General features: G+C 38.0%; 1 protein-coding gene across 1 annotated transcript in view; it reads right to left on the minus strand.

The window, feature by feature from the left end:
* CNTNAP5 (contactin associated protein family member 5) overlaps window positions 1-24,571 on the minus strand; it is a 4,019,360-nt gene that overhangs the window by 1,855,193 nt on the left and 2,139,596 nt on the right. The gene's annotated exons all lie outside the window — the stretch shown is intronic.

A 24,571-nucleotide genomic window follows, 5' to 3' on the forward strand; every position in this document is an offset into this window, starting at 1 on the left:
TCTTCATCATCATCATCACAGATGTCCAGGTCTCACAAACAGAAAGGACAGAAAATTTACATATTCCATCTTTTATGCATTCAAAGGTGGCCTGTAATTTACATAATATACCAATGTAATAAGAACTACAGTTGATTAAAGATGACTTATCTCATTATATACGTTTATACATATTATATACATGTTTATTGTCATTTATAATCTTTCTTAAGAAATTTTAGATAAACAAGGGGATATTCTTTGTGCACTAGTGCAATGTTTTCTCTTAAAGCATCAATCATGAATGCTTTGGTTACTCACTGTCTTGTTATCAAGAAAAATCTTGTATATCTGAAAATGGCAGCATGTTATTATTTAGTAATTATACGTCCACAGGTAATTACTAGGGTAGCTGCCCTTGTGGGCCATTTTAAGTCTATCCAATTTCCCTTTCTGTGCTTGAAACAGCCTTTCCCATTTGGTTATAGATTGGCCTTACCCATCCCATGGTTGGTAATACAATACCCCTAATGAGAATAACTGGGATCATACCATAGATAATTTGAGGCAACCCATGCATCAGGTAAAACATTTTAAGAGCTGCATTCTATCAATTAGTACTACAGGGGGCAGTCCTGGGATAACGTTTTTGTTTTCCATCTATAGATCTAAACTGCACATGAAAATGGACAGGGATGAACTTTGTTTTATGCGGGTGGGGTGTCTGTTCCAAAGCAGCGGTTTCCTCTATGAAATATACCTGCCCCTCCAAACCATTCTATATATGTTGCAGGAGAGGTTTAGATCCCTAGGTAGAGTATTTTTGATGCCATTTGACTTGCTGAGGTGCAGTAAATCCATCAGTAATGGGTCAGAAGATGTCATGTATGGCAGACACTGATCATTTCTTAGCAGTTTGTAGGATATACAGTATAGTGGCAGGGCTATGAATAAGTCCATGTAGGACATGTTGTTTGGTCGTTGTATCCTTTTTAGGTAAGGTATCTGGACAGATAGATATCCATGGTGGTGGTGCTGCGGTAGCGTTGTCGCCTCATAGTAAGACGCTGTCTGGTTCGATTCTCAGCTAGAGCGTCTTCTGCGTGGAGATATGCGTGAATGGGTGTACCTTTGCTGAAGGTTATGCATCAGGGCTGGTAACTCGGCACATAAAAATCAACTACTAATCATTAGCGGACCGGAGTTCCGCTGTGGCGACCCCTAACCGGGAAAAGCCAAAAGACACAAACAATCTGGACAGATAGATGACAAAGGGTGTATTATTTATATTCAATAACCAGCCTAATGAGGGCCGAGTAAAGGGGGCAGTGACATCCCCAGATCTAGAAACAATCCCTTCATTTATAAGCTGTGCAATACACAAGGACTTTCTTACAACAGCCACATGTTGGTCAAAAGTTAGGTCACTGTCGACATAAGTTCCCAAATCCTGAACAGCTGGGTCAACTCTTAAGGACATATTGTCAGTATGGTAGTTCCTGGGGGTAGGTAACCTTCCAAAGGATACAATAATGTATTTTTACAATATATAATTTTTGGCATTTAGTTTTAGTCCATGATTTTGACACCAGTTATTTATTTGAGGCAAACCTTCTTCCAGAATGGCTAAGTCATTTTGGGATTCAATGACTGCTTAGTCATTATGTTAGCTCTGAACAATAGTTTTATTTCTATATATAGCAAATTCAAACATACAGAGGGGGATATCTTCAAGGGTTCTTTAAGTCTGTATGCACCACAATCTTTGCATAGTTCACTGGGGAAAAGCATTAGAATATGAAGAGACCTCTCTAAAATATCCATTTTCTACATTGCAAAACTGAACTATTGCATATGTTCTGCTGCTGTATTTGCAGTTCATTTCACTACTTCTAATGACAAATTCCAATACTTTGAGGTGTCTACTCAGTGCTACACATAGGGAATGTAGGATTATAGTGCTGCAAGGCATGTGAAGAGGACACAAATAAACTCCCAGTATGCTCTTCCACCAATCATTTTACGTAGGTATGTGGTATTCTACCTACACCTCACTACCTAACCCCCACAAAACTGGAGACATAAAAGAGCAATGAAGTTCTTGGAACTGCAGTCCAATGCTATCATACATACATTGTGGTATGTGTGGGATTAAGCATAACTCACTGGTTCTGCCATATCAGCAGTCTGTGACTCTATAGTGTCACCTCAGTGTCGCTGACTGATTAAACCACCAAGACAGACTCCACTAATCATGTTTTGAGGGGGCTTGCAGTCTGTGTTATGGCTTACATAATGTATAAGTGAGGTATATCATTGATTAGATTGAGACTTGCTTTGTTGAAAACTCTTTTCTGTAAAACTACAGTAATGTTTGTTTGTGTCTTTCGGCTTTTCCCAGTTAGGGGTCGCCACAGCGGAACTCCGGTCCGCTAATGATTGGCAGTAGATTTTTACAGTAATAATGTTGATAAAAAATGTCTTGGGTATTATAGGAAAAGCCCTCTGTACCCTCAAGGGTGCGGGACTTTCTCCCTTTAATCTCCTTATTTTATATACCTCTAAGGTCAGCTGTAGACAGGGAGAACAGGTCATATGAAAAAAAAAACAGGTGGCTGATGAAAAAGTCAAAGATCTTACAACCAAAAACTTAAGTACATGTTACTTAAAAGTGACAGAATTCAGAAAGAAGTTTCACCATTGTAATACTTATATTTGAGCTGTTCAGAAACAGGGTTCTTAAAGTTTTCTGCTGTACACTGTAGCACAGCAGTCCACCTATAAACATGAGATACAGAAAGTAGTTAACATTAAAAATAAAAGGTGATGTAGCTGCTGGCCAGGGACAGTTAAACAGGGGTAAAAGAAGAAAAAGAAATGTTTAAAGAAGAACAGAGTTTATGAAAATGGAAGCAAGTACAAATGTACACGCACAAATGTTGGTAGACTAATTGCTAGAGATGTACATAGTCCTGCTACACTAGGAAGCCAAAGAGAAGACGCAGTCAGAAGTTGCAGGGTCACAAATAGTTACCACCAAACATTACACCATTATAGGACACATTAAGGTTCATTGATGGTTAATGGGTATGCAGTGCAGGAGACCATAAAGGAGCCTAGTCCAGATTCCCAGGATCCCCAATGCAATGTTTGGGTAAGTGACTTGCTCAAGGTCACACAGGAGGCAATAAGAAGAGAGAATTAAACCCTGTACCACAGGAAGCAGCTCAATAACGGCTCACAGCCTTAATTCTCTGCACCAGTCGTGAACGAAAATATAGCAAGTGCATCTGTTCTGTGCGTACCTTACACCATCACATGATCTGCATGAATGCTGTAAAGCAGTACACTGCTGTTTTTGTGCAAGCACCTTGCTCTATATCCCTCTTACATATCACCATTGCACTGATATAAATCACATATGCATTTGGTACTAACACAAGCCTTTTCTGAATACTGCTCTCTGAATGTTTATTTATTTTATTTATCCTTTGTTCACTGAGTTAGTTCCACCAGGTTCTTGGCCTATTTAAAAGGGGAGATCTAACTTGGTATTTATACAACAAAGGGAAATTTGGTCAGATCATTGAGGAATTTCCCCTTCTCTTTTCAATAGGTGCAGTGAGATGCTTTACATTCCCCTAAGCTACCAACAACTCAAGCAGACAGTTTAATGTCACATCCAAAGGATAGTACACTCAGGATGGCAGTGTCCTCTAAAGCTGCACTGCTGTGTTGGTAATCAAATCACCTGGAGTGGGACTAGAACCCAAAACCTTCTGATCTCGGCACCAAAAGTGAATGTGCTTCCTGTTGAGCAACAGATATTATTATTAATTAAGTTATGGGTATGTTACCAAATCCCTGTGTTAGTGTAACATTCTATTTCTACATTGTTCTTTTCAAAATTTGAAATGAGGAATAGAGAATTAGAATACAACAGTGCAAAAAGTAGAATAAAATGACCCTTCACTTTCACCTTTAACTATATTATAAATATGTTTTTATTGTCATGTAGGGGAAAAAGTGACAGGTGCCTTATCACCCATACACTAATCATACCTGTTGTTTTATTTAAACTTCCTCTCACATTATAATTGTTTAACTGCATTCCTTGCTAATGAGAAACAAGGAGGAGACTGTACAATAACTCAGATGCTTCTTGTACTCATAGATGATGGATTTGATAAATCTTTCAAAATGAATAGGACCTTTGTTACATATAAAAAAGGCAATTCAGGGTTCTTTAAACTCCTACAGACCAAGACAGAGGAGTTAAACCTGCTGTCACTTTCCCAAATTGTATACACTGTACACTTTTTCAGTCAAGCAAGTGCAACAGACATTACACTAAAGTATATCCAGTCTTCCTAAATGTACACAGGCATTACACTAAATAAAGTCTGCAAATTATGCAGAGTAAGTTGAAGATTGTAAACTATACTTCAGCACAGTTAATTTTGAAAAACACAACTGCACTAGTAAGGCGCTCAAATTTCACATCCATGCACAACAGGCACGTATAGGTTACTCCACTGCACAAGGTCTTGGTGTTCATTTAAAGTATTTCAAATTACTAATGCAATACCAGACAACTGAAAAGCACATTAATGTTCTATGTCAAATTCTCTATGCAAATTCCAATATCCATCAAAGCAAAGCAATGACCTTAAACTTTTCCCTCTAAGCATAAGCCAGCTTCATTCCGTTTTGTTCTGTTCCTGTGGACACAAGAAGCATTAGAAGATGGGACTAGAAAGGAATTCATTGTGAAGTTTTGTTGCTCAGCTTCTGGACTGATTGGTTCTAAGAAAAGGTAAGTGTATCTATTACTGAGCCCAATTTATTATACAAAAAAAATACGTCAGTGTTATGACTACAAGAGCCACATAAAAAGAATTTGCCAGCTCTGGTATATGTTTACCAATATTATTCACCTATCTCTGGAATTTACAGACCACTGAAGATGAAAAGTACCTCTTGCACAATACAATAGTGGGTCTCTGGCACTGGAGAAGATGTGGTAAATGCATGATACCTTTATTCATTTAACTCATCTGCAAACTAAGAACAGCAAGGGTCAGGAGTGATAAAACTGTCAGAAGGATTAGAACATCCAAATCTAGGTATCCTGGTAATCCACAAACCTTTTAACAGCAAAATGCAAGAACCCACCATCAACTTTTCATTTTTCTGGGAAAGGGCATTTTTGGCAGAAGAAAGAAAATTAACGCTTCTAAACACATTGTACATACAACAGTAGCTTTAATCGTAATATATTTTGCTATTCTGTTCAAGACAAGAAAAAAGTTTATAAGTAGATTTAGATCCACCACAGAAAAAAAAAAGCTGCAAATCCCTTTAATTCGATTAAGGATTGAGCCATTAAAGGACTGCATTAAAGTACTTCAGGGCATATAAGACTATAAGTGAAATCTCAGAAATTTAGTTTTGTAGCAAATCATGATGAACTGAAGGACACAATCAGACAGCACTATCAAAAATCCTAATATGAATAAATCCCTACCAAATACAGATTCAAGGTTACACAAAAAAGAAACCGAAGGACAATTTATTTTGTAATAAAGTGTTAAGGATTAGAATTAGAGAAGAGGAAGCAGGTTCAGAATGAATAAAGTAAAACGGTATGGCTAAACAGAAGATGTACAAAAACGTTACTAAAGTACTATAGTTACATGAAATATACTCTACCATTCCATTAGCAGGACATACCATTCCCTTTCAAGAATTCCTGAAATCTTGCATACTATCAACAAAGAAGGCCCTCCACTGTTAGTAAATTCCTTTCAATTTCTGATAAACAGCCAAAACTACACTTGTCCTTTACAAAGACAAATTACAAAGGTAATGCTAAGGCTACACCATGAAATTTTCACTAACATTTAAGTTATGTAAAAGGCATAGAACCCCTTAGTAAGCAAAATTACAAGCCCATCTTTACTTGGGCTGCAGAATATTTAATCATTTGAATGCCTTCTTCATCTTGTGGGAAATGAGGATCACTTCCTCAGAAGAGGACATGTGAACCTTTACATCTTACAAATGACTATGCAGTCAGCATCTCTAGGTTAGATGAAACCCAAGCATGCTGTTACCTTCATAAACTCTAATGGAAACCTTTGAAGAAATACCTAAAAGAAACATATAAATTATTCACTTCTGTAGTTCAGCAGATCGCTGCCTTTGTAAAATTTGTTACTCTATTCTTTTCTTTTATGTAGATTTGGTTAAGGGTTTGAAAGAATTTTGTTTTCTGATTACAAAGGAAAGTAATTTATGTAGGAATTACTGTTTGTCTGCCTTCAGTATGAGGTAAATGACCAAATTTGTTATTTTTTCTTCACTTTAATTCTATACCTGGTACTTGCAAGGTAAATACAACACTGCTAAGGAAAACTATTATGCAGTGTACGGACAGAAAAGGTGTGTAGGCAGATTTCAGTCTGAGTTTCCAGATATTAATTTTAATTGTATTCACTATCTGAAATGCTCAAAAACTGACATACCTCCTTATACCTCAAGAATTCAGTCTTAACATACTTGGTTTCCATTAATTGCAACTATTTGAAACATGTTAGGAACTGTCAACACATTTTTTTACCTCAAGAAACTAGTTAGAGAAGATTGAGTTGTACCAGTCTTTTACACTATGCTCCTTTTTAAAGTGAAGGCCCTAACAATCTGACAGGGACAGCTAATGCCCTAGTTCTATATTTTAGGTAATGACTGTTATCAGCTATATTAATTAATTTTAATACCGTGTTTCATGTTCTGTCAGTAAGAGGATTTGCAGGACTGCTGTAGAGATAGTCACCCTCATTATAGAAAAAAGTCTTTCAAAGGTTTACCTTATTACCTGAGAAATTGCACAACTTTTTCTGGCACATTCTGTGTAAATTTAGTCATCTCAAGCTTGACAAGCTCCATTTCCATAGTTTTTTATATGCACGGATACCCACTGTTCATGCAGTAAGTAACACAATAAGGCACAACTAGATTGCAACACACAAGCTTAGTACCTGATATATGTTCCTTTTTCTTTTAGCTCAGCAATATAAACAAGGAAAATAGCATGATTTCATGTAGGATTTTGTGTTCTACATAGAAACAAAGCCACAATGATAATACATGTCTGAGCATAACATTTTAGAATATGTAAACCTCTGTGTCCTGCAGACACTGATGCTGTTACTTTCTCAGCAATCCTGGGGGATTTGTATCATCATAACGGCATAGTGACATAATTATATCCCATCTCAAAACTGTCTTACTGTAAAAACAGGCATTCAGGATGCACTGCTTACCTGGGACTAAGTTCGCCCCCCTACTTTCACTAACATTCAATGACATATGGTGGGACAAATGTCTAAATCTCTCCTCTACATGTACTTAGGTAACAGTATCTGTAAAAGCTAGTGAAGAAACTCACATTAAGTGATATAAAGTGGTGTGGAGTGAGACATAAGAAGAAGGCAAAAGATCACTACATCTACAATTTTGAATTGAGTAAGAACAAATGCAAAATAAAAGTAAGAAGTCTGCTACAGATCATTCATATTGTAATCCAATGTCAGCTGGAATGAAGCAAGATACAGAAAAAGTCAAAACAATAGCACAAAAGCCAAAGCCAGAAGGCAACCAACGTTTGAGATTAGTAGGAATGATACAGTATCTTACAAAGTTTGCACCTAACATAATAAATGCTTCTTAGTATGCCTCTTACAAAACAGTTGGCGCAAACTGCGGCCTAAGAGTCGAGGTGTCCGCAGCAAAGCAGTTTTGAAATGCTCAAGAAATATTAAAAGACGTACTTAATAACAAAGTCACTTGTGTTGAAATACTATGATGCAAAAATGACAGCTGTGTTCCAAGTTAATACAACTCAGAATGGGATAGGGGCTGTGATCTTATAAGACAGCAGACCTATTTGTCAACCATATTTACAAATTCATAAAAGAGATAAGCCCAGGCACAAAAGGAAATGTTAGCAATACTTTTACAAAGCAATACAAAGATTTTAACAATTGGCTAAAATTTTGGTGTCATTCAAAGGGGATCCAGTGTCTGTCAGCCTGGGATGACATGCTCGACAAGCCACGTTGCTTTGCTAGGGACGGCTTGCACCTGTCACCACTGGGCTTTCGGATATTGGCAAAGGCTCTTGCCACCCCCATAGTGCCTTTTTTAGGCAAGGCTCAAAAGTCAAACCCACCCCCATAGACAGCACAAGGAACAAGAAACTAAGGGTAATGCTGCTTAACGCCAGAAGTCTTAACCTCAAGATGCATGCACTCGAAGCTCTCCTCAGTATGGAGAACATCATTATCTGTGCAGTGACAGAAACCTGGTTCAAGGCTCCAGAGAGCACCCCAGCACTACAAGGCTATACCTCATATCATGCTTTTCAGCCCCAAAACCCGGACCGAACCACAAAAGGAGGGGGAGTTTCCATATTTATCAAGGATATCCACACCTTCAGGTTAGTGGCATTGCACGAAGTATCGGAGACCATCCATGTGTAACTAACAGTGGGCAAGACTGCTTTTCAGTTTATAGCATCCTACAGACCACCCTCTCAAAGTCAGGAATCCCACTCGGCTTTCCTGAAAACATTGGAGAACATGAAGATCTCTCCGAACACCATTATATTGGGCGACTTCAACTACCCAAACATTGACTGGGAGCACTACTCAAGCCCCAGCACCTTAGCCCAAAGGTTCCTTGAAATTATAAACTCAAATGCTATGGAACAACTAGTCACTACTCCCACAAGAGGGGACAACATACTAGACCTGATCATTACCAACATGGGGACTCTATGCTCCACACCAGAAGTATATCCCTCATTGGTAAGATCAGACCATAAATTAATTTCACTGGATGTCCACATCCCGACCCCACCCCCAGCCCAGAAAACTACAGTGAAAAACTTCTCAAAAGCGAACTTCTCACTTCTCAAAACCGAAGTGGAATCCTTCAAGGACCCAGGGCCAGTGGAAACTATGGCCCAAACTGCAGAATCCTATATAAACGCATTCTACGGACATCTCCAGGAATGCATGGATCATGCTATCCCAAACAAAACCAAGACCCAATCATCCAAAGGCAGGCGTCCAGTCTGGTGGACCCCTGCCATAAATAAACTGTACAACAGAAGGAGGAATCTACTACATGATAGAGCAAAATCCCTAATAGGGAAGGCATCTCTGATCAGTACTAGCAAAAAATTACGATCCCTCATAAAATCCTCCAAGGCCAGCTTTGAGAGAAAAATTGCACAGGACACCAAAGACAATCATAAGGCTTTTTTCAGTTATGTTAGGAACCTGAGATGCAACTCCCAGACTTGTTCCGAGTTGATTCTAAATGACAAAAAATACACTGAACCCACAGGCATCGCCAATATCCTGGCAGACAGGTTCAGTGCAAACTTCTCCACCCCCCACCCCCCAAAAGAGCAAGTATCTATCCTGGCAGAGGGCTGCCTCCCAAACATCTCTGATGCTCAGGTGAAGGCTGCCCCCTCCAAAGCAAAAAACACTGCTTCCATGGGACCAGATGGCATCCCAGGTTGCGTCCTACATGAACTCCAAGAGGAACTAATCCCTCAAATAAAACAGCTATACAATCTCAGCCTCACTACAGGATATGTGCCCACAGAATGGCGTACAGCAACAGTGGTCCCACTCCACAAAGGTGGAGCCTCTACGGACCCTGGAAACTATCGCCCCATAAGCCTGACTAACTTAGTCTGCAAGGCTATGGAGAGGATCATCATGGAGCTCATAAACAAAGACATTGGGGACCTACAGACACTAGATCCTACCTGGTTCGGCTTTGTCAAGGGCAGATCCTGCCTTTTGAACCTGGTTGACTTCTTCGAAACAGTCACCAAAGCCATAGATGAAGGGAAGGTAGTCCACACAGCCTATCTGGACCTTGCAAAGGCATTTGACACAATACCCGACTCGGGCATCATAGATAAGCTATCCAGCTTAAATATAAACCCCTATGTCACAAGATGGGTCGCAAACTGGCTCAAAGACAGAACCCACAGAGTGAGAGTTGCTGGAGCCATATCAGACTCGTAACCGGCCACAAGTGGCATCCCACAGGGTTCTGTCCTGGGACCACTGTTGTTCAGTATATACTTTTCCGAAGTACAGGCAAACGTGGGAGGACTATGGCTCACCAAGTTCGCAGACGACTGCAAACTGGGTGCCATAATCGACTCTCCAGCTGACACAAACATCCTTCAAAAAGGTCTCACAGAGACAGATAACTGGTGCCAGCGCCATTGTTTAAAGCTAAATGCCAAAAAATGTATAGTCATACCCTTTGGCAAAAACAATGTGCCCACAAATTACCACATAGGCGGAAACCCATTAAGTACAGAGAAAGTTATTAGGGACCTGGGGACCCAAGTTGATAGCAATCTGTCCTTTGAAAACCACATTGCCAAAGTGGTTAGAAAGACCTTCTACATAGCCCACCTCATCACGAAGGGTTTCACATCTAGATCAAGAGAGGTAATCGTGCCCCTTTATTCATCCCTCATCAGGCGCATCATAGAATACAATGCCCCTTTTGGGATGTACCTTACCTGACACCTGCAGCAATTAGAAAGACCCCAAAAGTATCTCACCAAGAGGATCAAGGGTCTCAAACAGATGCCATATGCTGCTCGGTTAAAAAAACTCCAGCTCTACTCAGTTGCATACCGCCTACTTCGAGGCGATCTATGCCTGACATACAAAGCTATGTCAAATCCAAAATTAATGGACATGCTCCACCTCAGTAAATCTAAATCCCTTAGAGCCAAACGCTCGAGGGACTTGAACCTCAGCACAGAAATAAATAGAACTTGCTGGAGGGACAGGTTCATAACCCAGAGGCTCCCTTTGCTCTGGAATAGAATTCCAGTTCATGTGAGGCAGAGCACCTCACTGAATCTCTTCAAGAAAAATCTTGATGAGTGGATGGGGGATCGTAGGTTTGTCCCAGGGATTACTCCCGTGTCACTATTAGACAGAGGCACAGTAAACTAAACCTTAGAAAGGGCACAGTATACTCAAATCAAGGGGTGGCGTAAGCCATACAGAATCGGGCTAGACTTATAATTGCCCCAGGGCAGACAGCTTAGTATGAACCTATGAACCTATGAACCTATACTGCATGGATGTGAGAAATTTAATGAATGTATTTATGCAAAGAAATAAAAATAGAGATGGGTGATAATCTCTTGCAAATATATTTAGGAAGTCTTTCTATAAGGAATTTCCAAGACTACAGTCAATATTACTTAATCTGCAAATCTGTGTTTTTAAAGCAGAAAACAGGCCAGGCATGTACTACACATAGCAGGCATTCTGAGCTGAGTATATTACCGAAGAAAAATTAAGAGCTGGTAGAACAATAGAAAGTATTTTTGGGGAGTGAGACTGAATCTATGACAGAAGAAAAAGTATAAGAATTTCAGACATACCCTAATCCCTCCAAAGATAGACTATTTGGAAATAATGAGCGGAATAAAATATGTCCGAGCAGAATGAGGAAGGGATCGAGAATTCAGATTTAGGGATGCATGGAGAAGGTTGGGGAAGAGGGCAGGCAGACAAATATACTTAAATGGTTATTGCTCAATAAAAAGATGGTAGATGAGTTAGAAAATACGCAGATAATGGACAAGATGACATTAATAAGGGAGCAGAGTCTGACATTAATCGAGTGAGACATGGAGGCAGATGTGGAGAGGGCATGGCGTGGACATTGAATCTGTGGTGCTGCAGGGACATTAGGTAATTAGGCTGGTGGAAGGAGATGGTGGCATGGATACTGTTGGAGTATACAAGGGAAGAGTGAGGGATTAAGAAATGGGATTGAATTAAAGCAGCATGAGGAAGGAGAAATACGGTATGAGAAGGGGACACGTACAATGTGAGAAACCTTGCAAGGTTGTGTGAGTTAAAAGGGAGGTGTGGAGAGAGGGTAAGGAAGTGTTACAGAGTGTCTAAAGGATCAGATGAGAAAATCTAAAGAATCAAAGATAAGAATGCGGTTGATGAGGAAAGGAGCTAGGTGGGGCGGCAGGGAGAAGTGGATTTAAATTTACTATATTTGAAGTTTGAAAGAACAGAGTGAAAAGACTTGAGTGAGACAGATTAAGACAGTAGGAGGTAGAAGGATGTTTAAGAGGAGTTAAATATTGTAACTGATGTGTAGAAAGTAATGAAGGCAGGTACATAAATACCTTATAAGAATGAATTGCTATTAATGTTATATCAGATGTACTTTTCCACTCTTTCTGCCAACTCTGTTTTAAATTCTAGGACAGGTAGTACTAAGTTTATTGCTCTAAGTGAGATAGATATATATATTGAAAAGCTGAAGCTTTTGCATTAAGATGACTTATAACTGCAGGTTTCATACATTAGCAATCACTTTATAAATCAAAATGTTTAAAGAAGCTGACCTTCAACTGTTTTCACTGCACTGTCTTGTTATCTGTATTAATCAAAATGATTTTGACTAAACTGGATTGGTGTAGCAGCTATCGGCCAAAAACATGTTGAAAAAAAAAACTGTAGCATTTGTAGAATTAGCAGGCCAGGACTATTATCACATGTTTAATCAAATTCAGTTGGTGAACCTAAATGGCCTGTTCTTTAAGTGCTGGGTAATACCTGTGTATATTAATACACCTGACCTTAACTTCTGTTAGGAGTAATGATATCCTGCTTCACCAATCCATATGTCAGCAATGATTTATAATGTTGTACACTACAGCTTAAAAACAAATTACCTTTTGTAAATAACCTTGGCATACCAAGGATCATTTTACTCCATAGCTGTATGTGTTCTCTCACACTATGAAGGACCACCGTTGCATTATGTATTGCACTTGTCCCCTTCCTTGTACAGGCTGCTACATATGCGGTACACAGAGTTTGCTTCCAGGCTCTGAATATTGACACAAAGTGGAGTCACATTTGTACGTTTTAATTTATCTTACATTTCTATGTCAGTACAGCAGAACATGAGTATATTCTGTTCTGCAGTGCAGTTGCCTTATTTATTTAAATTATTTATTTTTGTTGCTTTTAATGAACCTGCTACTTGTGTTGCAGAGGCCACACATTCAAGTGTAATTTCGCTCAGCATATTCTGACCATGACTGCCCTGCAAACTGTGGAAGAAATAATTGGTTTAAGACAGTCCCCAGAAGTCATGAGTTCTAGATGTTCTGATGTGCATTTTAGAGAGCTTTTTAAACAACCTTTTAAACCAATGACATCTAGAATAAAAGCATAATTAATGAAAGAAATTTGATCTCACTATTCAACTTGCGTTTTCCTACATCCTTTCAGCACATTCCAACTGACTAAGGTTGCGCTGTAATAACTATGGAAGAAATATCTTAATTACGCTGAGGGTCTGTGTCCCCCAAAACTCATGGGGTTGTAGATGTTCCAAGGTGTATTTTACTGCTTTTTTCACATTTTGGGCTAATGACCTGAACAAAAGTCATGAGCAGGGAAGAAATTCACTCTTATTTTTGTTTTTTTTCAAGGAAGTAATAAGCCGCATGCAAGTATTAATGCTCAAATCAGATAAAATAGCATCTCATAATAAACTGAGAAAAGAAATGCTTGTGATTGTACAAAAATAACTTCTGGGAAGAGTGCCTGCCACCTCCCCAGAATAGTCACCTTCTGCATATTCCTCTGATGCATATCTCTCAGCTGTCGCTATTTTTCAAGGACACCCCTGAAAATGTATCTCTGTCTCCTCTAATCCCTCATAAAACTGGTGATTTTGGGAGAAAATGCGATGGATTACACTGAATAAATAATGACAATATTTAAAGATACGTTATTTTATTTATTGGCATTTGTTTACCAGGAAATTCCACTGTGCCAAAATGGGCCTATTTTCAATGGAGGCCCAGGGATAAAAGCTCCAACATAACAATAAATCTTACATAAAGTTTCATAACAAGATACAAATGAATTACAGAAGATCAAGAAAATCGCATAAAGAAATTATGAAAATTTACAGAAAGCAATCTAAACTGAATAAAACAATTACACTATCATCAAAAATAAAGCATATTCCTAGTACAGAGAATAGAAACATGGCATGATAATACTAGGTAAAACAAAGTGGTTCAAATTTTAAACAGTTATAAGCATCAAGGAATTCCAGAGAATTCAGGTGTTACATAGAATAAACAATAGGACAATGTGTAGATAGAAAGACAATAAGAGTACTTATAAATATAGGGGAGAGAGTAACTGGAGAGAAAAGAGGGGAAATGAAGAAGAGGGAGGGAAAATATGTAGGAAGGGCAGTAGAAAGTAGAGAAAGAAAAAAGATAGTAGATGGAATGTGGAAGAAGGGAGAAAAGAGGGGGAAAGGTAGTTAGGGAGAATGGAGAGATTAGGAGGAAGAATTAAGTAGATAAAACTTTGCAAGATTGAGTAAGAACCGATTAAGGTTTGGTTGGCAGAATTAGGTTATGGCAGAGGAAGCAATTGAACAATTACATGTCCAATTAGAGAAGAGATGAATGTACAGTGCAGTTTTGAAGTTGGAAGGGCTTTGTCCTATGTGGATAAATGTAAGTAGGTTATTCCATATCCTGGCAATATTCCAGGAGTATAATAACTTGTCTGAGGGTAATTTGGGTTTATAAAATTGAAGGAGATGTTGATATTCAGAATGTAGACATCTACTGGGATTATAGGGGAATACATACTGCTTTTACTTCAGAAAATTAATTTTAACGCACATTATCGTATTCTGTCAATGCCTCATGCTAGGCTTACTAATATTTTTAAAAGTGGCTGTGATTGTCCCACACAAAATATGTACATTAAGTAGTCCAATTTAAGTCACATAAATTAAGTGGTTGAGCACTCTTCTCTGCTCTTAGAAAGTGAAAGTACAAAATGGCCATAGTCACATATTTCAAGTCACTGCTATCATACATATATACACCATGCCTGTATCCCCAAAAGACAGTCACCATTTGTGTACCCTTTTGATATCAGATTGGGATGAAACTGAAATAACAAAGAGATCATCAACCTATTATTGTCATACATATAGAAACAGCATGCCTCCTAACTGCCCCCCCCCAAAAGATAGCCACATGAATATGTTTGATGTTTGATTGTAAAGAAAGTAAAAAACAATAATAATCACAGTAATGTTTCCAACTTGTTACTTCTAGAATGTACACTGAGCACACAAAAAAAAAAAAAACAATAAATAACAATCAAAGTAATGCGATTCAGGTTTATCACAAACATGCAGTTAGCATAGTAATCATCTATTGTACTTCATATAGATAAGCACTAGTCCTGCAAAGCCAGACAGTTATTTAACCTGAGCAAACAAGAAGGGGCCAGCTGTTTTTGACAGACAGCTCCCATCCCCAACAGTTACAGCCACTTCTGTGTGCACTTCAGATGTCTGTGTCTGATAAAAATGGTGGCCATGCATTTTATTTTTAATGTGTTCTACCCACACAGAATACACACATCAAGCAGTCCAATTTAATTCACATAAATCATAGTAATCCTGAAAAGCCAGGATAAATACTGTACAAGAGCAGTTATCTGTACTCCTCCACAGACACAGCAGTAGTACATTTCACAGAATGTCCAGATTTTTGCCTCATATTTTTAGTCTGTTTCTCATAAAGTTGGGGTTCTCTGGAAAACCACTGACAAATCATTGAGGATGGAAGTAAAAAATAACCGCACACATTTGAAGTTCAGACTTCATATCCTTTATAGAATTCATGCTAATGCATAACCTGTTGTTCTATCAACTTTCTAAGTTTGTAGGAACAATATTTAAAAAGTGTCCCTATTTTTAGTCCTTTGTCCCCCCATTATTTGTGCCTTTGTTCTGATTTCTTGCTCTAACAGGTTGGGAGGTATACTCTTACATGTTAGTCTAATTTACTTTGAAAGTTAACAGAATAATAGATTCAGCATTAGCATGCATTTCTGAATAAGAAGCATGGAACTCCAATGTCTAGTATTTTAACTGACTGCAGTCCTGAATAATTTATTAGACAATCAAAGAATTTACAAGAGACAGGGCATGCCTATAAGGTAAAATCAGAGAAAGCTGAGAATGAACGACCAGTGTCCACAGTACTTGGTTGCCTGCCAGTAACAGTATGTAAAAAAAAGAAATATACCTCATGCTATTACTGACAAGACTGCTATCTCTTCATGCCTTTGAATTCTGATGCTTAAAACTAGAAATTAGACTGATAATTCAAGAATGAGATAAGGAATGGAAATCTTAGTACACAATCAGAAATCAATCCTCCTTCCAATCACATGGGTATCTGGATAGTCACAATAAAAACTTCATTCAATCTGAAAAACAAAATGCTACTCTTCCTCCCTTTAACATCCCCAAAGCCAAGCTCTTTTTGGTAATCCATCGATAATCTCTTAAACCCTGGTAAATTCAGTCCACTAAATCTCATATCCTAACCCGTGCAACCAAAATACAGCCAATAAGTTTAGCACTCATTTCATCAATACTGTGTCCTCTGTAACACAGCACTCTCAACTGTCCTTAACCAATTCACCTATCTCTGTGATGCTTTCTACCTTCACTCTACAACCCATACCTACAAAAAAAATCTGTTAACTCCTCCTCAAACTTAAACCTTCAGCTCTAGCTCTGGACAAGCCTCCCAGCTAAATATCTCCAATTTGCTGCAATGCATATTTCCTATGCCATTTCCATTCTAATAAATCACTCCTTAACTGAAGCTACTGTCCCAACACCATGGAGAGCGCTTTTCATAATTCCCTTCATAAAGGTGGCACCTCCACTGAAATGTCAAACTTTCACCTCACAGATATTCTCTGTCCTCTTTGCAAAATCTTAGAAGGTTGTAGTTATTCTTCTCTTTTTCCAAAACAAAACATTACCACTACTCTCTCCTGTGCAACATGGCTTCTGCCCCAATCATAGTACAACCACTGCACTTCTATTCCTGCTTAACACAATTTATCAAGACAAATGAAAAACGTATTTCTTCTATGTTCCTTGAACTAATTAAGGCTTTTGATACCATATCACATCCAAAGATCCTAAGCAACTTCTCACTCACAATCTATTGCTTTACCAGCTAGCTTTCAAATCATGCCCAGGAAGTCAAATGGCACACTGACTTTTCAACCTTCTTGCCAGTATCTACCGGGTATCACAATATTATATCGCAAATTAACAAACAAAGATGAAGAACATCTGTTAACTGCATTTACATCTTTTATAAGAGCAGTCTTGGAGTACAATAGTGCTTTTTGTTTGTAAATGCAGAAACAAATAAGAAGAATGAAAGGAGTACAGAAAACACACAAAAAAGATCACTATTAAAAAACTTATTATGAGAAGAGATGTAAACAGTTAAGACTTTACTCCACAAGTTGTAGGTTGATATGAGGCAAATTGATATTTGCCTATAATGTATTTCATGAACCATTCCTTCAAGCATTATTTAACATGGATATTTTCATCTGTGACAGAGCATTATGGCATAGTGGTGTAAATATTCAGAGGAAAGAATGTAAAACAAAAAGAAAATATTTCTATATTATAAACAATGGCAACTTTATGGAATATTATTCTAATTAATATCCACTTATTTAATATTTGAATGTTTTTAAAAAAAAATACTGGATCATCAGATGGGTGATAAAGTTTACAAACCTTATATGAAGGAATCAGTATTCCTAGTAAGTTATTAGGTCTAAACACTGTAATACTACTTACAAGGGTCTATACCTGGCCCTCTCTTATTTAACTTATTTGTAAGTAACCTAGAGTCTGCCACATCACAAGCCACTTTTAACCAGTACACTAATGATGCCACTATTATCTGCTCTGCACCTACCTCACTACAAACTGTAATATGGGAATCATTTAACTCTATCATAAACTGGTTCTCTCAATCTCAACTTCATCCAAATCCTTCCAAAACAAATTAATGCTCATTATCCCAAGAATTTAAGCTGACAGCAAGTCTAAGGTCTGAATGCATTCCTCGCAAAATGTTAGCTTATAGTAGCCTTCCAAACTAATCTGTTAAGTGTTTCCCTTGATTATCATCTTGGATTCACATTTCCAAAACACGTTGATAAAGAAAATCACTACAGCTTTCTACGCTGAGCCTCCAGCTTTCTTACTGTTCACTCATGTAAAACCACTGCTGCATTGCTTTCTTTTAACAAGTTTTCTGTATGCCTTGCTCAACTTTACTACTGGTTTAACACATCCTAACTAAATAAATTATCAGTGCTATAAACCTGCATCAAATATGTCCTACTCTTCTCATCACTGCCTGGAACTCAGAAAATTAAACTGCCCCTCCATAAATTCCTTTCTTCAGTAGTACACACCTACAAGACCACTTTGCTCTGAAAATAGCTGTCTCCTTTTTGTTACAAAATCCAACAATTCCTGTGGGGACGGCTTATATTCTACCTATACCTCTATGATGTGGAATTCACTCCCTGTAGCCATTAGGCAAGTAACCTCCCCCAAAATATTTAAAGACAAACTAAGAATTTCTACAAAGTTCTTGGCTCTGTTCTTGTAATCACTCACCATGTCAGCAAACTTATCCACAATTTTCTTTCTTCCTACCACTAGCTACCTCTTCAAATCATCTATACTGTACGTTCCTCAGTCTCCTGTCTTCACCTTTGTGATTCTTTCATTCCTAACTCTTACTCTCATTTTGCCTTTTCCACATTTCTTAGAATTCAGTTCTATTAATTTACTTAAAATATTTCATTCATTTTTCTTTTATAAATTTTTATTTATTTTATTTTACATTTGTTAACCTGGAAAGTCTGACTTGGAACAAGCCAATTTTCAGCGGAGGCCGGAGGAGAAATGCTTCAGATGCATGCCTTTGTAACGTGGGAGGAAACCAGAGCACCTGGACGAAACCCACACAAACGCAGGGAGGACATGCAGACTCCACACAGAATGAACCCCAGTCAAGAATCGAACCGGAGAACCTTTTGCTGTGAGGCGACAATGCTACCACTGCACTACTGCGCCATCCAATTAAAAATCTTTTCTCATATTCATAATATATATTTTAGACTCAGTATATAATTATTGTTTATGCTGAAACTGTACTAGGAGCTTTTCCCCACAGTCTGCACTGAAAAGGGATCTTGCAATTGGCCCATTTGGACTTTGCAGGCAAACAAATAAATACATACATTTATACATTTCCCCTACACTTTTAAATCTGTTGACTTCCTGCTCTCCCTCCCTAATACCCACATGGAGGATCTTTGTCACCCACACCTTTCTTACTTAAATATACTTACTCCTTGAAAGTACTGCTATGGATAAACAGTATGACTGTGGCATTACATAGCACACTGTACATTATCTGGCATACAGAATAATACAAACCACTGTTTGCCTAAACAGGACTCAGATAAACCTAAGACAACAGTAATGTCTTGATCATGTTGCCACTAATTAGAAGACATAGGCCTCAGTATATTACTATGGCTTTGCTGTTAGCCACACTCTATAATTATAGATTCATAGATAAGTACTATGGTATTTGCCTTTGTGGGCCATTTCATCATAACCAGTTTCCCTTTTTGTGCTTAAACTAACCAATCCCATATGGTGAGAGTGGCCTTACCCATCCCATCCTCAATAATTACATATTACCCCAAGCAAGAATAACTTGGTTCATACCACAGATAATTTGAGGGGACCCATAGGATGAAGCATTTAGGAGCTGCCTCTGTCCATCAGTAGTACAGGGAGCAGTCCGGGGATAAATTTATTGGTTTTCATCCATAGATCCAAGTTGTGCTTGAATACAAACAGGGATGAGCTTTGTTTTAATGGGATGGTGAGTTTTCTCCAGCAGTGCTGTCCTCTGCGAGATATACCTGTCCCTCCAAACCATTCTGTTGATGTTGCAGAAGAGGTTTAAATACTTAGACAGAATATTTCTGATTTCATTTGACTTGCTGATATACAGTAAATCCATCAATAATGAATCAGAGAATGCCTTACATACCAGACACAAATCACCTCTTAGTAGTCTGTAGGACACCAAATATAGTGACAGGGCTTTGAGTCAGTCCATGTAGGACATATTGTTCATGGTATACAGTTTCCTTACAGCAGGCAAGATGTAATTGGAAACCCTCTATTACATAAATGCATTTATTGTTCTGCATTGTTCTAAGTATGACTTTGGAGATGAACTATTAATTATGTTGTACCGCAACTCTTGAAATTTATCTTTCTGTTAACTAAAAGCCTTCTATTTGGTTTACTATTCTAAGACAAACGAGTTTGACTTTAAGCATCTCATAATTCCTGAGGCTTGGCAAACCTTTCTTAGCCTTTCATGTTCCTGGAATTTTCCACAGCACTGTTGGATGGTGTATTAGCTTAGCATATTGTATTATGTGATATCTTTCGCCTCATTTTTTTTAAATTTCTCCAAGTCTTTTAGGTTTCTAATACCATGATGAGAATGGACTGCATTCCTATGTCAAAGTACGATTAAAGTTCACGAAATTAGTATTGTTTCAATCTTTGATGTCAGCCAAAAGTGCTCTTTGCAGTACCCGTAATGTGCCCAGTAATGACTCCTCCTGCAATTCGTACAGGGTTATAAGCATTGGTAACATATCTAAATACAACTGTAAATTCTTTTTTATAAGACCCTACTTTTGGAGCTGTCTGGGTATCTTTCTTCCACATTGCTCTCATTTCTGCCTGCAAATCCTGATATTTTATGACTTTGTGTTTCTCTGTACAAAAGACACTGTAGTCACTGGGTGTGGTGATTTCAATGATCAATGCTACTTTATCTTCTTTTCATGGATAACTATTTGGTTTTCTAGCATCTATCTTTTGAACTGTTGGTAATGGGTGATCCCATGTGATTTAAACTTCATTTTCTATGATGCTTTGTGGCTCATGTTTCCAGCGTTTCTCAGCCACTTCAGTACCATAATGTTTGCACAACCTCCAGTGCAACAGTCTTGCCACATTATTATGCCTTTCAGTATACGATCCTTCTTCCATTGATATGTCACAGCCAGCAATGAGGTGTGCAACTGTTTCCAATTCTGTTTTACAAAACTTACATTTGTCTGTTTCTCCCAGATGTTCAATGGACTTTGTAAACCACTGTGGTCATAGCTCACTATCTTAGGCCACCAATATTAATCTTTCATCTCTTGGTTTGAATTTTCCTCTCTTTACCCATTCCTGCATTTGATCCTAATCAACAATAGGTTCTTCCTGAAGTTTTCTATACTTGAAACTATATTTATGCATTTTCCACACTTTTGACCTTCTCATCTGGTCCTTCACCTTATATTCTTTCTTTTGTTTTTTGGCACATTCAGTTGCTGCCCGATTTTTATTTACTTCTGTTTTAATTTTCATTCCTGCACAATGCTGATATGGTTCTGCTAGATTAAGCAGAGAAGTCATCTTAGATTTATTATCCTCATGTTTCAAAACTTTTTGTGAGGTCAGCAGATTTGTGTGTAGTCCCATGATTGCATATCTATATATGTAATCAGTTTCAAGGAGGCCCATCCCTCCTTCGGAACGGGGAACATATAATCTTGGTATGCACTGATTTTTATAAATCATTTGGTGAGCATGAGGCATCTTCTTGTTTTCCTATCTAATCTATCTAACACATTTTGGGGCCAGTCAATCACTCCAAAACTGTAAGTTAGGACAGGAAGAGCAAATTGGTTTATAGATTGGATTTTGTTCTTAGATGTCAATGCTGTTTTCAGGATTAATTTAAGTCTTCTAAAATATTCCTTACTAAGTTTTATTCCCATTTGTTCATGTTTCATTGTTGATCTTTCATCAATTCCCAAATATTTATACACGCCCTCTTGCTCAAGTTTCTTTATATCACATTCTTGTCCTAAACTGATGTGTTCCTGATGCTGCATTTTTCCTGCTCTATAGGTTGCTTTTGCACATTTATCAAGACCACATGACATTCTTATATCATCTGAAAAAGTTTTGACAACTTGCAGTTGTGCTTTCAATTCCTCATCTGATAAGCTATACAGTTTTAAATCATCGACAAAGAGAAGATGAGATGTGTTTACACTATGTTGTTTTATAGGAGCCAAATTATAGCCATGGCCAAAGCTGTTAAGTAGATAGCTTATTGGGTTAAGGGCGAGACAGAATAGCAGCAGTGACGAAGAGTCACCCTGGAATATCCCCCTTTGAAGTTTTATCCCTGGAATAATAATTTTTCCTTTATCATGGCAATTGCAAAGTGGTCTGCCACTGTTTCATGGTCACTGTAATGTAATCGATCAGTGTATCTTATTATACATTTTTAAACACTATTTTATCCATGAATGTGGGATTCTATCAAATGCTTTTTTGCAGTCAATCCATGACATACTTAGATTCTTCCCCTTTTTACAGTTCTCCACTATCACTTTATTTAACAACAAATGATCCTTTGTTCCATATGACTTTCTTTTATTGCCCTTTTGCTCTACTGCCATAATTGAGTTTTCTTCCAAATGACTATAAACTCTGTCGGTATCAATTCCAGTGTATAGTTTATACATTGTTGGAAGGCAAGTTATTGGTCTATAATTTTTAGGGTAGCTTGCAGGTTCACTCTTAAGTAGGAGCATTGTTTTTTCCTGTTGTTAGCCAGGTTGGTGTCTGTTTGGGGGGTGCTCATATAAATAGTTCTTACTCATGATTAAATCTTTGTGTAAAGATGTTAATACTTTTAAAAAGTTAGGTATTTCACCTGGGCCTGGGTTTTCCAATTAGAGGCTTTTCTTAACTTTATTTCAATCTCTCTGGCTGTTACTTCATCCCATTTCATATCCTGTAGCTTTAAACTTCTTATTCTTTCTTTACTTCTATCCATTTAGCATCTTTGTTATGTTCCACAGGATCTTCATAAATACTTCTCCAAAATGTATATATTTCTTCTTTTGTTGGCAGTCTTTCAATTCTTTTTAACTTGTTTCCCAATTCTCTATAAAATATTTTTGGGTCATCAATAAAATGCTTATTTTGCCCTTTTCCTTTATATTTATCTGTGTATCGTCTAAGTTTTTCCACCTGTGCTGAAATTTTTAGTTTATTTGCGATAGTGCATGATAGATCCTGATCTGTTCTAATACTGAGTATTGCTTTCATCACATCTATCTTTCTAAGTGTTTTTGTTGATCTATTCCCTCTTCTATACTCTTCTAGCAGTGACACTTCTTGTTTTAACTGCTTTATAGTTTTCTCTATTCAATACTTCCATGATTCAATTTCTCCCCTTCCTTTCCCTCACTACCCTGTGTTCTTGTGGTAGGATTTTCAGTTATTAATTTAGCTGCACAGTAATATGTCTCGTTTACTTCTGTTATATCGCATGGATCTCTATGAACAGTCCTAATTACTGCATTCATTGGTTTTATCAAAATTCTGACTTTCTGGGTTTTATTGACCTTCTGCAGTCTATTTCTTTCATTGATTTTAATACGTCTATCTCTATTATTTATTTATTTATTTTATTTCCAGTTTGATAACCGGGGAGGTTCAATGGGCTCAGGGAGCTCGTTTTCTGTGGAGGCCCTGGGAGAAAAGCTCCACATTACATAGTTTAATTACATATGCAATCATAGTAAAGAAGACACAATTACAATTTCATTCCATGCTAGAGAACAGGAATAAATTCTTTGGTTACATAGTACCTAAATATTTAGGATGGCAGTGGTAAATTAATTGAGAGGGAGAGGAACTCTTCTCTTAGCTCATTTTCTTCTAAACTGAGGGCACATTTTTTTTGTTTTCCATTTCCGGCAGGCATTCTATAGAAAGTTCTTATAGCATCTTCCTGTGGCAAATTCTCTTCAATATCATCCTGTGCCATGTGTTCCTCTGTCATGTGAGAACTCACTGGCCTATCACTCCTCAGCACTGACTGCGTCAGAGTTTCCACAGTTTCCTCTTCCTTCCCTTGCTGTCCAGCTTCAAGTGAATTTTTTTTAGGTTCATAGGTAAGTACTAGGCTATCTACCCGAGGGCATTTATAAGCCTAGCCAGAGTGTGTCAGCTTTCTCCGCCCCATTGATTAATTAACTGATCCTCTGCCGGGTCTATATTATAACATTGAATCTTACAAAGATCGAATGTTATAATATCGAACCCGTAATGTCAAACGCTGAAAACAGCGAAGGTGCAGGACACCGAATTCTTTCCCAGGGAAAGAATTCAGTGGGCCATTGCTATGGCTTCGCTGTTTTCAGCATTCAATATGCTGGAGCATTATGGGTCGGGTTCAGGTAAGTGTGCGATTGTGTGTAGGTTAGGGTTAGGGAATGGGTCAGGTAAGTGTGCGGTTGCGTGGACGTTAGTGTTAGGGCGTGAGTCAGGTAAGTGTGCGATTGTGTGTAGGTTAGGGTTAGGGGGCTGGTTCATTGAGTTAGGGTTAGGACGCAGGTCAGGTAAGTGTGCGGTTGCATGTAGG

Source organism: Protopterus annectens, chromosome 2.part0 (assembly GCF_019279795.1).
Source record: "Protopterus annectens isolate FY-2018-M chromosome 2.part0, PAN1.0, whole genome shotgun sequence".
Taxonomy (NCBI): domain Eukaryota; kingdom Metazoa; phylum Chordata; order Ceratodontiformes; family Protopteridae; genus Protopterus; species Protopterus annectens.